This window comes from Narcine bancroftii, chromosome 6 (genome assembly GCF_036971445.1).
Source record: "Narcine bancroftii isolate sNarBan1 chromosome 6, sNarBan1.hap1, whole genome shotgun sequence".
Classification (NCBI taxonomy): domain Eukaryota; kingdom Metazoa; phylum Chordata; class Chondrichthyes; order Torpediniformes; family Narcinidae; genus Narcine; species Narcine bancroftii.
The window spans coordinates 14,064,653-14,082,489 of record NC_091474.1 but is presented as its reverse complement, the minus strand read 5'-3'; the positions used below and the strand labels follow the sequence as shown (position 1 = coordinate 14,082,489).

At 40.6% G+C, this 17,837-nt stretch overlaps 1 protein-coding gene across 7 annotated transcripts in view; it reads right to left on the bottom strand.

The window, feature by feature from the left end:
• The window catches only part of LOC138735736 (band 4.1-like protein 1), a 251,623-nt gene extending 235,184 nt beyond the window's left edge, over positions 1-16,439 (bottom strand). For 2 of the 7 annotated variants that reach the window (XM_069884044.1, XM_069884047.1), the window contains exons 1-2: positions 16,267-16,438; positions 15,323-15,607 (exon numbers count right to left, since the gene is read on the bottom strand). The gene's annotated coding sequence lies outside the window, so the exon portion shown is untranslated. Of the gene's footprint in view, positions 1-15,322; positions 15,620-16,266 lie in introns of those variants that run through there. The other 5 variants (XM_069884040.1, XM_069884038.1, XM_069884045.1 and 2 more) reach the window with 4 other exon arrangements.
• Positions 16,440-17,837: the final 1,398 nt, after the last annotated feature.

Here is a 17,837-nt window from a genome sequence, read left to right as displayed (position 1 = left end):
TTTTAAACACAGAAAAAGCATCTGCCATTGGTACAGTTTGGGAGCAATTTCAGCTGCTTTTACACCTGGGTGGTCTGCCTTGCGAGGCTTTGAGAGGGAGGGGGGGGGGGGGGAATCTCCAGCAACAGTATAATATCAGAAGCAGGTTTCATTCAGCTTTTTGTTTATGATCAGTGATTCTGGGCTTCTCAAAGAAGAGGGTTTGATATCTCGGTCACAAGGTACACACACTAGATGTCTAAATATTACCAAACATACGAAGTTTGTTTGCTCTTCCTGACACAACTTCTCGCAAATTTAAAATCTGCTTAGCCAGGGGAAGGGATTGATCTGCAATTCTCTCATCACAAAGAACTAACTAGTGATGCAGCTTTGCAAGTCAAATTCTCCGGCCATCAATAGTTCAGCCATTGTGCAAATATCAAACAAAGGTGCCTGTCAAATATTAACATTTCATTTCCATTTTTCTGAGCCATCGTCTCTGATCAGCAAGGCCAAGGAGCCAAACCTTTATGAATATTACTTGAGCTTTTTCATTCACTTCATAGTACTAAGATACTTCCTTTAAAAGCACGAGCAGAATAGAACTTAGAATACAGAAGTCATCGTGATTTAAAATTTCTTGGTAGAAAATATCCACCATCACTCCAAGCAAGTCAGATTCAAATTAGATTTCCACTCCTTTAAAACCGCATCAATGTCATCTGAGCTGAAATATGCTGACGCAATTATGGTCAGCTCAGAAACCTTAATAAAAATCAAAACTTAACACCACAATTTCTCGTCTATTTAATGGTTCTGTGTTGTCATGGGTAACAGACCTTTCGAGTTCACATTTGGGAACAATATTTACACGTGTATTCCAAAGCTTGTGCCTGCTGTGCATGGCACAAACACAGCAATGAGCTGGGACAGTCACAGCCATTTCCTTCCACTGCAGTGTCAATGGTCTGTCCCACACTTGACTCAAGCACCTGATAAATGCTGTGACTAAAACAAAAAAAATCTTGATCAACGAAGTGGCAACTTGACTGAAAAGCTCCAACTCAATTTTTATTCCAATGCAACTGACTCTGAAGAGCGCTTCCTCACACATTATGCAGATCTGGAAAGCCTCTTTGGAGCTGCTTGACTTTCGAAAATAACAAGCTGAAACAACCATCATTGTTTTACTGCTTTGCTTGCATAATAATTACAGGTTCGGTGTCCCATCGTTGCCAGTTGTGATATTACACTCATGAGCAGAAGTGATTTTTTTCCCTTTATTGTCTTAAATTCAATGATTTATCATGACTTACCCAAGGAGCTTGTCCGTGAACTACTCTTTGCAGATGATGCCGCTTTAGTTGCCCATTCAGAGCCAGCTCTTCAGCGCTTGACGTCCTGCTTTGCGGAAACTGCCAAAATGTTTGGCCTGGAAGTCAGCCTGAAGAAAACTGAGGTCCTCCATCAGCCAGCTCCCCACCATGACTACCAGCCCCCCCACATCTCCATCGGGCACACAAAACTCAAAACGGTCAACCAGTTTACCTATCTCGGCTGCACCATTTCATCAGATGCAAGGATCGACAATGAGATAGACAACAGACTCGCCAAGGCAAATAGCGCCTTTGGAAGACTACACAAAAGAGTCTGGAAAAACAACCAACTGAAAAACCTCACAAAGATAAGCGTATACAGAGCCGTTGTCATACCCACACTCCTGTTCGGCTCCGAATCATGGGTCCTCTACCGGCACCACCTACGGCTCCTAGAACGCTTCCACCAGCGTTGTCTCCGCTCCATCCTCAACATCCATTGGAGCGCTTACATCCCTAACGTCGAAGTACTCGAGATGGCAGAGGTCGACAGCATCGAGTCCACGCTGTTGAAGATTCAGCTGCGCTGGATGGGTCACGTCTCCAGAATGGAGGACCATCGCCTTCCCAAGATCGTGTTATATGGCGAGCTCTCCACTGGCCACCGTGACAGAGGTGCACCAAAGAAAAGGTACAAGGACTGCCTAAAGAAATCTCTTGGTGCCTGCCACATCGACCACCGCCAGTGGGCTGATAACGCCTCAAACCGTGCATCTTGGCGCCTCACAGTTTGGCGGGCAGCAACCTCCTTTGAAGAAGACCGCAGAGCCCACCTCACTGACAAAAGGCAAAGGAGGAAAAACCCAACACCCAACCCCAACCAACCAATTTTCCCTTGCAACCGCTGCAATCGTGTCTGCCTGTCCCGCATCGGACTTGTCAGCCACAAACGAGCCTGCAGCTGACGTGGACTTTTTACCCCCTCCATAAATCTTCGTCCGCGAAGCCAAGCCAAAGACCCAAGGAGCAACAGAGCTAAAGCTAGATTTATTTCTGAACTGTGCAAAATCTATTTTTTAAATGCTTCAATTCTGTAAAATAAGAACTGGAATTAAATTTAATTCCTGATCAACATGTGAAAACATGTCAGGAGAAGTGGAATTTTCTGTGCCCAATCTAGCAATATCAGTTCCCAACTGAGGAATTGCAGATAATGATAATCGGGCAGTTTGACCTGCCTCTTATGTTCTGGTTCCACTTGGCAGGTTTTCCAGTATTACTCTGACCCAATCATAAATCAACATGAAAAGAGTCATAGCGGATGTGTCTTGCTGATGAGAATGATGTAGGAGTCCTTTTTAAATGTTTCTCCTCAAATGAAACCCTTAGTCCTTATCAAATACATCCTCTTCTCATTCAAAGTCCTTCTGGTGCCAAAAATGTATCCCCCAGAAACACTCTGAATGTTAATCTACAGGCTCCACTCTCGACTCTTCAACATCAAGATACAACATTAAAAGAACCAAATTATCTACCAACCGAATAAAAGGATCTCCAGCATCAACTCTATTCATTTCCCTGGCAAGTGTCGATAAATCGATCTGTTGGCAGCCCCAGTCCTATAATTTGAGCTTTAGGCCACAAACCAAGGTACCCCAGTTTGACTCGTGCAACATCACTCATCTGTATTCCTGCCATTGCTAACATGCTGCCAAAATCCTCATCCACACATTTATGACCTCAAGTCTCTCCATTTCTGACTCACTCCAAGTCACCCCAAGGAAAGGTTGGGAAATGCCCTCCTGAGGGCCCCACCACTTGCCAAGTACTGTTTTTGAGCCTCACACATGTGCATGAAGGTCCCCGGGGGCTCATAATTTAATTTTGATCTCATCTCTCCACCCTTGGGATTTCTTCCACCAACACAAGCTTCTTAAAAATCTGCACTCAGACAATTTTTCATTTGGAAAAAAAATCCTACATTTTTGACCATTTTATCTTTCAGTCATTTGCCTCACCATCTCCTTTGGTGATAATGGTTCTGAAGTATTTACAGACAGCTACTTACATGTTAGGAGATCCATGGTCCATCATTTCTGAAATAGCCAAGTTTAGATGGGATGCGTGCAAGTTCACAAACATTCCAAAGGAACTCACTAGATTTGCTATTGCTTCCATTCAATATCAAGTTGTTGTGAGTTCCACTGCCATTTTGGGGAGCAAGTTGGAGACCCCTACCATTCTCCAGGTGGAAACAAATACTAAATTTCTGCTCAACCTTCATTTATTAACTACAGTAGACGAAACAACAAAAATAGTGGGCCTGAAAGAAGGCAAAGGGTCAGATATGAAGGAATTTATAAAAAGATGGATCCTGAAGGTGCTGAGAACAACAGATTCACATAAAGAAATAGAAATCAAAAGGGCGCATAGAGCCCTCGTACCGAAACCGCCACCACATCAAAAACCAAAATTCATATTGGTAAAATTTCTAAGATATATGACAAGAGAAAACATACTGGAGCAGGCAAGAAAGAAGGTTAGAGAAGACAATAAGCCGTTGGAATATAAGGGACAAAAATATTTTTTTTTACCCGGACATAAGCTTCGAACTTTTAAAGAGGAAGGAATTCAACACTGTGAAAACAATCTTGGAAGAAAGTGTATAACTTCATATTAAGACATCCAGCAGTACTCAAAGTATTTATTCCTGGGGAACGGAATAGACTGTTCTCAGACCCAAAGAAAGCCCAAGAATTTGCTGAACATTTGCAGGACAGGATAAGAGAGGAGGAGGAGTGGCAAGAAGGAAATATACAAAAATATGCCAAAATATAAAGTAAAGATAAAGTATATATAAAGATTTAAAGATGGGTAAGAGAAGGGAAAAAAAGAGAGCTTTGTTATAAGTATAGGAAAATAGTGTTCTCTGGGGGGAGGGGGGCTGGGGGTGGAAGAATAATGGTCACTGCAAAAAAAAAAAAAAAATTGGTTGACGCTTGCGAGTCAGTTCACAAACTGAAAGAGGAGTTGTGGTTGCCGTCAAGAGACAAGGGGCAATCCAAGGAGGGTAGGCTCATTTGGGGTTAAAAGGTTATTGCTTGTGGGGATTGTTGGGGTATTTCATGTCTTAAGTATGTTGTCATATATTGAGATTAAAAAGGAAAACTTAAAAAACAGTAATGGAAAAAAGGGATGGAGGTGATGAAGAGGCGGAAAAGAAGTGAATTCCAAGATGGCCACGTTGGACTATAGGACTATAAACATTAACGGAATATATAACCAAGTTTAAGTGTATCCCATTGGGGGGGGGAAAAAAAAAAAAATCACATACAATTTAAAAGACAAAGTTACAATGTTTGAAAAAACTTGGGAACCATATATAGAACATAACAGAAAGAGCAGGTCTCAGACCACCACCACCACCTAAAACGATAAGATAAACACGATCAGATTTAATGTGAATAAGTAGATGATACGTCTTTTTTGTTTGTATTCCTTTTGTATAAAGATATTGTTTTATTGTATTTTATATGTTCAATATTTACTGTTTTTGGAGGGAAGGGGGAAGGGGAAAAAAGAGAAAATGTCACTGTGAATATATAAAGAGATGCATCTGTAAATGTATTGATTGATATGGTTCATAGTGTGATAAATAAAGAATTACAAAAAAAAAATCATTTACTTAAAATCTAAGCCCACTGAATTCTGATCCATCTACCAAAGGAAATAGATCCTTTCTTTCTACTTCATCCAGACACTTCATTCCTCAATGGAATCTCCCCTTGGCTTCTTCAGTTGTAAAGGAAACAATCAATCTCAAGTTTTCCTGAAAGTACAAGTTTCCAGTCCTGATATCATTGTAAATCTCTTTTTATCTTTGCTGCAGTTATCAGGAGCACAGAAGTTGTGGGCCAAATCATCTTGTTTCAAGTTCCAGCATAACCTTCCAGGTCTGGCATTCTAATGCCTCAGATGATAAGAGGAAAACATCTCATATACCTTTACAATCTTTTTATTCATCTGTCCTACCACGTCAAAAGGATAGTTGAGCATACTTGCACCCTATTCTTACCCCAGCAACATTCCAGGCCAAGATTTAATTCTATTTCCTATTTTTCTGTCCAATTGATCAAACTAGAATTCCTGTAGCTTAAACTTTTTGAAAATTATCTGTCGTACGACTTCTGTACTATCTGTAAACTTATTTATCACACCCTAAAATATTTAAAATTCTTTATATTGTAAAAAGGAATGAATGGAGTCCTGAATCCTGTGAAGCCACTTTGGTAACAACATCCAACCCACACTATGAACCATTATCATTGACTTCTCTGCTTTCTGATCAGAAACCACCCCTTTCTTCTGCCCCCCCCCCCCCCCCCCCCACCCACCACACCCACCCACCCCCCAGATCTGTCCCCTCTTTCCCACAGCCAAAATCAATTCTCTTCTTTCCTCTTATATCCTCTTGGCTGTTGGTCTGGACTCCACCCTCCTTCCATTTTTACTCCTTAATTTCAGGTCTTTAAGATGCCCGCCTGCTTTTTGCTTATACATTGAAGAAGTGCTCAGCCCCAAACATCAGTAATAAAGGTAAAGATTCCATTATTGTCAGATTCATACTACATTTAGAAGGTAACAAACATGAAATTCTTTAACTTTTGTCTACCATGAGGAAGACAGAGAGTCATCACTTTGTCCAGCACCCCTCACAGAAACCTACAACACCTGGTGTTCCAAGGCGGTCTGCCCTCCTAGTACTGAACAGTCCTGTGCCTGCCTAGCTTCTGAAATCAGACAGTCTTTAACACATATAGATGTTGCGAGACCAGCTGAATTCCTGCAGCATTTCCTGTGTATTTTTACTACAATCTCAGCATTTGCAGATTTTTGTGTTACGCTGATTTACTATCCAAACACGCCTTTGCTTTCATGCCACTAGGACAGCTTTTGACCAGCATGTTGATGACATCAAACACAACATCTTTATCAGTCTTCTTCCTCATCTTTTAAATTATCCATTAAGTTGGTCAGATTTCTCCAGTCGTGCAAATTTATGCTGAATCTGCCTTTCTAAAAAAGGTAGGTTTTTACTGACTCTTCAACTCTGTCCCACCCTGACTCTTCTATGCTTGTAATTAGCAAACGGAGTTAAGTCAGTCAAGCCACATCCCAGTCTGATCAGCTATCAAAGATTGTTGATGCCAAGTTATCGGGCAGGGCATGTTGTTACGATCTGAGAAGCATTCCTCTCAGTTATTCTCACTCAGATAACTACTTAAGACAAGTACAGGTAGTCCCCTACTTACGACTGTAATTGGGACAGAAGGTTCAGTCGTATCTTGGGAATGGATTCATCGAGGACTGAAATCTTAAAGAAAACTTAAATCAAATGTTGTATTTGACAAACTTAACAGGAATACAGAGCACGCAAGAGCCAAAAATGTGTGTACTTACTTCGTTAGTCGGCATCCTAGGGTCCATAGGCTGGGCACAGCTATCTTGATTCCTGTGCACATGTGCGAGTCTTCTGTTGGGCATTTGCGTGATGGGTTTGCGCATTGGAGCTCGGTTGGCGCATGCATGAGGTAAGCACCCTGACGATAGTGAATTTTCGCCCTGAACTCTCACACATCTGCCAACCAAACTCCAGCATGCAAACCCACCATGTGCATACACCATGTGCGCACAGGAATCGAAATGTCTCTTCATACTTGCAGAACCTTTCACAGCCTCACTTTTTCTCTGTCTCATTCCACCATTTCAGATGTTTTAAAGGACAATCAACAAGAGATGGATTTTTCCTCTTGCCATTTTTCTAGTGTCTGCAGAACAGCGACTGCTCGCCAGGCACTATATTGAACATGTGTGTATTTTTTTAAAATTTGGTCATGCTTCTGGATAGGAAAGTCTAGTTGGTCGTAAGTGGAGAAAACCTGTAAATATGCTATTTAAATGATAAAAAAAACTGGTAGTACTTAACACAGATTACAAAATCCAGCCTGTCCCTCCATGGTCCGTTATGAGTCAGATGTTTAGGTTGGGTACAAGAGATTCCACCACAATCTTCAATGGTAGAGCCAACACACTTTAAACTCGGAGCTCTATAAATATATTTTGACATGTACCTGAAGACCCATGACCTGCAGGATTTTGGACCTAGGTAGAATTGGTTTGAGTCACTCACTTCAAAAAAAGTGCAGGAAAATTGGCCAGATAATCATCTTCTGCATCTGTGATTCTTCAGCATTATTGGCTCTCCTTTTTATTTGTAGGTTCTGTTATTGTACCATGGGTCCAACTCACCACTTCTCAGCCAGAGAGACTGAAATAAAATTTGGAACTCAAACCCAAACCGTTTAACACTCATTTAAAGACAACAGAAAAATTGAATTGGGCATCCTATTATTTTCAAGCCAAGCAATTTAGGTCTAACTTTAAAGGAGCAAACCCTGCTTATGAAAACACATGCTCCTCTTTGGGAGCAAAGCAGGAGAAAGGCAGAATTATCACTGGAAAGTCCTCCTGCTCCCTCAGCCAGCTTGCCATTCTCAATCTGATCCCTTGAGAGTGAACGTCTGTCTTTTCTTTGGCAGTCTCACTGCAACCCAATTTGGTTTATTCTGATAATAAATGGACAGCAACCAATGTGACAGCCATACAAACATGTCTGCATGTGTTTGGACTTCAGTTTTCTCCGAATATGCAGTGTTTAAAAAAATCAATTTTGGAAAGGTACCACTGAAATTTGAGCAATGGGTATTGAATTAGAACAAAAAGGTAATTAAACCTCACATAATGAATAATTTATTAATTCTGACCAATATAACAAAGCCCAAATGAGTTTTAAAATTCTATCAATATCAAAGCATTGATATCAAAGCAAGCTTCCAAAACCAGCTCTCTTAAATGTCACTTTTAAAAGTCTTGGTTACACTTGATTTATATTTGCAACTAAAACAGTTTACATCATACATCCTTTCCAATTCATTGAAAATCAGTCAGAGACTGAGATTAAGTGTTTCAGAACAGTCTTAATGAAGGAACTTTGAGCACCTGGGTCCCAGCAACTGCAGGCTGCTGTTGGCAACATAATCCAGGAGTTTGTTCAGGAGGGAGAGTCGGGCCACAAGAGGCTGGGTAAAAGGGGCTGACAGCTGAGATTGAATGATGAGCAGCAGCCTGTTTATTGTGAGGGGTCGATTAGAGTACGCTTATCCCCTCGACGCACTGGTCAGCATATTTTAACATTCCACTTGCAGTCTATCGCAACACTAAAAAAAAATGCCAATGAGGTACATGCAGTCTTTTTAAATGGTATCTCTGGGACTCTTCCTTACTGTCATTAGTCAAAGAAAAAAATAAAAATCAATATCTGCTTCAATGGAGGATGATGCACTCCAATTTTTTCTTCAACATTTATCAAAATATTTTACACCTGCCTGCTGGTTTAGGAGATAATGCAATACCCAAATAAATGGAGTCAGTTGCATTGGATTTCTCTCCCTTTGGTTATGGCCACAAATGTGCAATGAATATAAGCTTATTTGTAAAACGAATAGCAATTTAAAAAAAACATTCAAATGTCATCCTAATATCCTGTATTGGCTTAGTCACAGAGTTCAATTACTAATTTAAGCAGTTAACTCACAATGTCGTTTGTCTTGGTTGAAAATGTTGCTTCATAAAAGTGAACAAGTAACGTACATGACACAATGAAATAGCTATTTTAAATGATGTGTTGTTCTGTTTGGAAGCAGTTTCTAAACTTAACTGTGACAACTTCAGATCATTTAAACTTACTCCAGGTCTTTAAGATATTATCAGATTTCTGCAGCATTTGGTTGCATATTTCAACAAATCAACTTGCCAATTTAAATAAACAAATCAATTTTGCCCCAAACCATATCAAAACTTCTCTCACCATGTCACGTCAGCACCAAACTGACTCAACACTTTCATATGACAGACTTCTACTAGTGAAAAAAATTGCACCCTCCAGGTAACTTTCATTTAAAATAGACACAGAAAGGTCCACAAAAATATTGATGGTCAGCCACGAGATAAAGTTAGGGCAAACAACCTTTCTGGCTTTGAAAAGTATATTAAAAGCAAAGTTTAGTGATAGAGTTCCAGACCTCAAGATTTGGACAATAAAAATAACCATGACTATACTGATGTAGTAGGAGAGGCTGGAAATGGCATCTGGATACCCCGAAAGGTTTTAAAACTGGAATCAGTAGCAAAGATTCGAAAGAGAAAAAGTTAGAATATTTACTGATGGCATTGCTTGATCAAGATTCTTTCTTTTTAAAATATTTTATTGAGTTTAACATTAAAGCATAAATACAGAATTGACAATTACATAATAATTCACTTGTATACAAGGACACACAAAATAACAATGGAAAAAGTAATTAAAAACTACATCAGTAATTGTTTATAATACCTCAAAAACATTTAATTCAAATGATCTATGTTAAACCTATTTGTTGAATTAACTTTTATTAAATAAAGGAAAAAAACCTAAATCTAATCTACCTCCTCCCTCTAATCATAGTTACCTTAAATTTTAAAAAAATCAATTCATATGGAACCACTGGTAACCCCTCGTTCATATCGTGGAAGTAAACCTAATGATCTTAGTGATGGTGTGTACATTTAATCTGAAACTCATTTCAGGGTTATGTACAAGTACATTCCCACATCAATGGTACGGAGGTGGAGATTGTTGGCAGGTTTAAGTTCCTTAGGGTAAACATCTCCAGTGGCCTGCCCTGCTCCAGCCACATTGACACAATGGCCAAGGAAGTGTGCCAGTGCCTCAATTTCCTCAGAAGCCAGAGGAAATCAACATCTTCCACAGATGCACGACTGACAGAGTACATCACTGCATGGTACAGAATCTGCCGCACCCAAGACCGAAAGAAACTGCAGACAGTTGTGAACACAGCTCAGACCCTCACTCCAACCCCACTCCCTTCCCTCCAAACTGATTGCAGAAAAGCAGCTAATGCAGTAAAAGACGGGACATGCACCAGTCACTCTCCTCTCATGGGAAGAAAATTCTCGTGTGAGATTAGACACCACCAGATTCAAGGATAGCTTCCTTCCCGCCTTTATCTAATTTCTGAGTGAATCACACACAAGTTAAATAATGTTACCTTAGCTCTCTACTCACTGATCTCTGTCTACAAGTTTGCATCAGTATTGAGTTTTACTTACTGTGTTGATACATCACTAGCCTACTGCAGGGGGTGACCACTGTACCTGCAGGAAGATCACCAGAGGACAGACCACACCTGGCCAGCTGTCAGTCAACCTAAATGGACTAAACCCCACCTGGTCAGCTGCCAAAGAGCCGCCCAGGATATAAGCCACATCCAGCCCCTCTTTTTTTTTTTCCATGCTATGAACCATACTAACCAAAATACACACAAACATTTCCCTCTTGAATATACACAGTGTCATTTTCTCCCCTTTTTCCCCCCTCTCCCTCCTTCACCTCCCCCCTCCCTACCCACTCAACATTCAACCTATATGATACGTTAAACCCATTAAACAATGTCATCACACAATAAAAATAAACAAGAAATTTGTGTCTTCTATTTTTACATACTGGGTCAGTTCATTTCGTCTTCTTCGCCTTCTGTCATTTTCGGCGGTGGAGGTCCGCGGGAGAACAAATTTGGGAACCGTACATGAAACACAACATCCGGCCCCTCTTGAGGCCAGTCACAAGGCACAGCTAGCCACAGCAGAGACTTTAAGCTGAATAAAGCCTGTTGTTTCAGTCTTTTGAATCTTGTGTCTGCTTACTGTCACTCCAGTGTATCACCCTTGCTACACTGTTTAAGGAATGACTAGCTGTACTACTTCCAGCACAACTTTCTCACTGCACCATGGAATGCACGACAATAAATTTGAATGTAAAGTTTCTGAACATTCTAGTTATATGATGGGAGATTCAGTTGCCAGTTAGATGAAAGCGTCCATCATAAAACTTCACTGAGATTTCTTCTTCAAGTATTATCTGGCAGACAGTGAACTGAATTTAAAACTTACAATGCCACACAGGGACACAACTTGCATATTAAAAACATTCACATTCATTTGAAGAAAACAGTTGTGATTACAACAAGTATATATGGAAGCTTTAGAAGTTTAAAAGTCTTACCAATAGAGATCTATTCCAATTACATTGAAGTTTGAGTGTTTATTTGTCATACAATACCAATCAGAGTGAGAAATGTTCTTTTGTGATCATACTAACTGATTATTTCTAACATTTCATACGTCTGCATAGAGCGCAATTTATAGAGTTTACCATAATGAAAAGAAAAATCAATCAGCACCAAGCAATGGCAGCACAAGATCACTATTGTGGGGGTTCATTCAAGAGCCTGATGGAAGAAACCATGTGTTGGTGGATATTTCCCAACTCAAGTCTGGAGAAAGGATCATCTTATGAGAAGCAAGGCTTGCAATGGAGCTTCACATGCCGACAAATAATTTGAAAAGATACAATGTGAATTGTATTATGAGGGCTGCAAATGTTTAATGCTTCAGACAGCGACTTAATGTACAGTCAGACGCTAAGTGATGACAAGTAGAACTCACTGACAACAAATGAACACATTATTAGTGAAACCAGAGCATCAAACGTTGCCTACTGCACAAGGAGATGGGAATACACTTCAAATAATTGTGGAGGAAGGCATCTACAATACTACAGGGCTCTTCAGCATTCTCACCAGCTGAGTCATATGCACCAAATTAAGATTTCTATCAGTGAACTTTTAACTTAGCCCAGGTTGTTACCATATCAGCCCAAGCCACTGCCAATCAATACAAGTACAAATATGAGTGAAGAAATACTGCGAGATACCTGTAAGGTGAGCAAGTTTTCCAGCAGACTACAAGATTGAGCAATCTTCTTATTTTCCAAAACACCAATAATCCATTGTTTCAAAATTTCCACATTCACACTCTTCCAAACAAGGAGCTCTTCAAATCAAGAGACAGTAGTTCTCCAGTCATTACTCATCTATTCAGGTTACAAGTCAAAACAAAGTCAAGCTCTGTTGTGAACTTCCTTCTATCCAGTATCAACCATTTTTTTAATATAAAAGTTTTATTGCTTGCACATGACAACTAAGAATTGATCCGTCAGTATTTATGAAAACAAATGGAATTAATAAGTATGGAGAATTTGCATTCCCTGATTAATCCCTTTTTTAAAAAAAATAGTTCAGGTGATTGTTTTCTGATGTACCTTTCCCAAGATGGCACAACATTGACGTTGTGGCCAGTTTTGCTACTTCAGCAAGAAGCAAATGATTCAGGCAATCTCAAAGGACACACCCAATATCTGATCTCAGAAGTTTTCAAAGACAAAATAAATCAGTGGCCATTCCAAAGGATGACATGGTCTACACCGTGTGTTGGCATTTGTTGTCATTTGAATGGTATTGCAAAAAGTGTGTGTAGGTGTGCATTCGTGTGTGTGTGTGTTCTCTCCCCTTTCAAATGACTACCCAACCAAATTAAGTAACCAACTTATTCCAGTGTGCGTCTTTCATTCTCAATGAACTTTTTTAAAATTAAGCTTTCATTAATTGTAACTACTTGGGGATATGCTGATGTGATAACTTGAAGCATTGATCCACAACTTAAAACATTTACAAAATTAGGATTTAATCTCAAATGCATCTCAAATCCATAGCCTGACAATAAAGCTAATTTCTTAGCAGGAGAACATCTCATCTATCTGTCAAATCTGGACTTCATGCATCTTTGCCACATAGTGAAGGAAGACTATCCTGCCCCACCCCTGCAATTCAGCCACTCCACATGATTGTAAGCCTTGCAGTGAAGTTCTGCATAAAAACAATGTTAAGCATTAATAAAGGTGACTTCCATAATCACTTTGTCAGCTCCACTGCATCACATTTTTGCAGAGCAACTCAATGACAGCAATGCTGGAAGAACAAATACAGTGACTCATGGATACTAAACAGGGCAGACCAGCAAAAAAATCTTTTGCAGATGCACCACGTCTCAATTGAGAAATATTTTTGCTTGTTCCCCAAAAGTAATGTTCATTCCACTATCAAGATTTAAGCAAATGACACACAAAAGTTAGAAATAATTATTTTTAAAGTATTGTAATGCAATACATGAAAACAATCATGACTTTCACTGCAAAATATCGCCAGTTTCTAAACGAATCGAATTCAAACCAGGGAGAAAAGTAAATGTGAATCCGTCAAATGATACACGCTTTCTTCAAGAGGCACAATGTTCGTTCAAAACCATTCCATAACCACCTGTCCATCACATCTCAGAACAACCTGGAACATATTCTAATTGCTCTCTTCACAAAGCAAGTCTGCAGTGCCCTTCCAAGACAGGGGGGGGGGGGGGGGGGGGGGTCAGGATGCACATGGGAAGATCCCACACAACACCATGGGGAACCAAATGTCTGAGGAACGAGAAACGTCGCTGCAACTTACCAGACATTCTTGCCCTTCCAGCTGGCTCTAAATGCAGATGTCAGTGCCTCCTATTCTACCAACACCGAGCTGATCCTCCGCTTGATCAAATAACCTCCTGACTCTAATAACAGGAATGCTACCCATTAAAAGCCTCACGAAAAAAACACACCATTTTCAGGGGAGGAGAGGGTCCAATTAATCACCCACTCCAAGTATAACGTGGCCCGGAGGTGTTGGAAGCTTTCGCCTCAAGTTCGATACATTGCTTTGATACACTCAATACGTGACCAACCCTCCATTCATTTAGCTTTTTCCATCCGCCGACCCATCGGTGCCAAACCATCTTTCGCTTGCACTTTTTCTCCTTCCACACTCACCTCTGCAAAACCACTCGGCTTGTCTTTTACCAAACTGGCTCCATTTTACTGGGAAAATGCAGTTTTAAAAAAACCCCCACCAGGTATATGAGAAGGTAAATAGCAGCGTATCCAGCTCTCGGGTTCACAAGGTTCCTGGGAGTCCTTTCGTTGCCATTTTTCCTCCTCACAATGTAACTGTGCAGACAGCACGTCAGAGCAAAAGCAGACGCTGCTCCCTGCTGCTCATTGTGGATTTTATGCCTCTTGTGTGTCAAAAGAAATATAAAAGAATACCATCGGAACATCATGAAATGATCTTAAATTAGCGACTAATGAGCCGAGTAATGGCCATTCACGTGGGGTTGCAATTTTAAGTTTCTGGCTCCTGGAAACATTCGATTTTGATTCAACGCACCGAGTAAAGAAGGTTAAAATGAAGACTTTACTTGCTGGGGATTTCTTTGTGTGTGTGTGTGTGTGTGTGTGTGTGTGTGTGTGTGTCTGTGTGTGTGTCTGTGTGTGTGTCTGTGTGTGTGTCTGTGTGTGTGTCTGTGTCTGTGTGTGTGTGAGAGAGAGAGATTTCTCTAGTGTGGACCTGGCTGCACTTTAAAGCGCCTGTCATTTCTGTCTGTACGACTGAGGGTTCCAACATTTAACAGGCACACCCATAGCGAGTCGGAATGGAGTCTCTCGGGGGAAGGGGGGGGGGGGGGGTCCGGGAATCCCGTCCCACAGACTGACATAAACCGCTGGGGGGAGGGGGTTGACACCGATGACAACACTCCAGAACACACCTCTGATCGGCAAGATCCCGTGGCTACACTCTTGGCTCGCACTGTCTGCTCCGATCTAGAGGGTGCCTTATTTCTGGTGGGAATGGATTGGTCTGTGTACTCCCAGCCGAGAGAGAGAGATCACGATTTCTCCAGTTTCTAACATTGCAAGTTACCCCCACACACACACCAAAAAAAACTCTCTATAATTGATAAATGAGTAAACAAAAAAACACCCCACTATATGCACCTATCAGGACTGCACGCCCCTAACAGGGATTATTGTTGTATAGTGAGAAGCAATGAGAAACAGAGCCGTGACTATCTTACAGCTGGTATTGTTAACAGGAAATCGACAAGACACCGCAGCCCTTTGCAATTTCACTCGTTACCTGAGATGTCAAGAGGTTTGTCAGGGTTGTGGCAGCGCGGGCGATGGTCATGAGGAACACGTTGCGGTCGAGGAGTCACTGCTCCTTCCCTTGACAGCTCCAGTCCTGCACCGTGGGGCAGCGAGACTGAACTGCCTGGTGCGAGGGTTGAGGCAAACTGCGCGATTCGCCGGCTCCACACCACGTATTAAAATCACTCGCCTGCCTGCAGCCCGGCCCAATAAGATTGCGTCGCCTCCAGCTTTAATCCCACAATTCTTTCACAGCAATGCAACAAATTCTTCACTGCAGGAGAGAGCGAGAGGAACAAAATACTGCAATTGCCATTAACTTCCGCCACGTGATGAATCACAGCAAAGTTAATGTTTTGTAATCTCGTTAAAGAGCTCTCAGAAAAATAGGATGCTCCGAAATTATATGGAATTCAAGCAAGCAGATGGAATGAACGCTTGAGACAGAATGCAGACACAAAGAGTCTTTCATACACCCTATGAACATCCGTTATGATTCCAAATACTGGAGTCTTAATCACTCTATCGCTTATGAACCAAACTATAGACGGTTAAATCTCAAACCAGATTGGATTCAGCATCAGTTTAAAAACTTGTCAGGTCATTTATTAATTAATGTAATTAAACTGATTTTTTTTTTGCTGAACTGGATTCATTAAAATACACAATATCTCTGATGGAGTTGTTTTTTTTTCATAAATCAAACTTGTACTAAGAGTATAAAGCAAATCATTGCTGCCCATTCTTTGTCCCAAGTTTACATGGTCTAGGTAAATATTGCATTTATTGATCATTGTAATGATGTTTCCGCTGGATAAGAAATAAAATTTGTCGTTTGACAATGCAAAATACTTCCATTTGTCTGAGAAGCTTCGGTGCCTTGAATTGAAAGTTTAATTTACTAATGACCATGAAGTGCAGAGTCATTCTTACCATTTTCTTCAATTATGATCTTCCGAGCTGAGTGAGCAAAAGTCCGGATAAAGAGAAACTCTCTTTGGCACAGCAGGCCAGGAGTTGGGATTAATGGTTTTGCAGGCTGGATCTGTTTGGGAAAGCTCGACCAATGATCAGTCGTAGTTTCTGTGGTTCTGACCGCAATAATCAAGTCAAGGCCAGCCACGCATCTGTGCTGAAGGAGGAAGGGGACGGGGTTGGGGTTGGGGAAAAGTTCCATCGTCCAATAAAAATACTTTTCAAAGTTCACTCCACACTGCCTGTACTCTTGCCCTTTTGACAGTGAATGGACATTGCAAACATTTAGTTGGTTCAAGCCAGGATTCTGCGAACAGTGATAAAGCTTGGCCCCAACGAGGCTAAGTTTCCATTCACCGCTGCTGACGAGCCAGTCGTGGCTCTAAAGGGTTCTCGGACCAGCGCACAGAGCAAGGAAGAAGAAACAGTTTTGAAGCAATAGTTCAATTTGCAGAGAATTCATAAAACTTGGTCAGCCGCAGTCGACTCAGATAAAAGCTAAAACAGCAAAGCAACTCACATAAAAATCAAATAAGTTTTGCTTCAAAGTATCTATGAAAGGATTGTCTGCTAGTGAGTCGACTGAGCACTTCAAACCATTCACATTTCATGCAAAATGTCCATTTTACCATGAGGATAGTTCATCATAAATATTTCCACTTCTATTTTGCTATTCATTATTACACGAGGAGTTTTATGATGATTTCATTTGGTCACTGATTTATATCAGTGGCTCTCAATCTTTATCTTTCCACTCACATACCACTTTAACTATTTCCTATGCCATAGGTGCCTGTGATTAATAAGGGATTGCTTAAGATGGTACGTGAGCCAAAAGAAAAAAGTTTGAAAACCACTGTTTTAATCGTCCCTAATTGACTCGTTACCTGCACTTCTGAACTCCAAAGGAAATGGGCCAATGACAATTTTTCTCAAGCAAAATACTTCAGTAACAATTGGGTCTAAAGCAGTGGTTCTCAACCTTCCCGTCCCACTCACATACCACCTTAAGCAATCCCTTACTCATCACAGAGCACTTATGGCATAGGGATTACTAAAAGTGGTATGTGAGTGGAATAACACTGATTTATCTTATCAGTTCTTGGGTAAATATAATTTGCATAAGAAATACAAAACCTTCCAATGTAGTGTTCATTGTTAAAAATAATACTGGGTAACTGTATAACCTCAAAAGGAAGTTCCATAAGAAAGAAATCAGATCAGAAGAGCATCTGGTCTGTGGAGTCTGCTCTTCCATTCAATAAGATTGGCCATGGACTTAACTCCACTCAACTTCACATTCCCATAACCCTTAATTCTTCCATTATTCAAAAAAATACTGCTATGATTCAAAAATGTTCAAAGAATGTTCATTTTCCTGCAAAAGTTATTTCCATCTTCCAGAGGCATTCAATTCACTCAAAGCATTAGGTTGATTTACTGCAGCATTGAACTTTATCATCTTATCTGTCCTTGAACTGAGTAGTCATTTTAGAGGATATTGATGTACGTCTGGAGTTACAAAACAA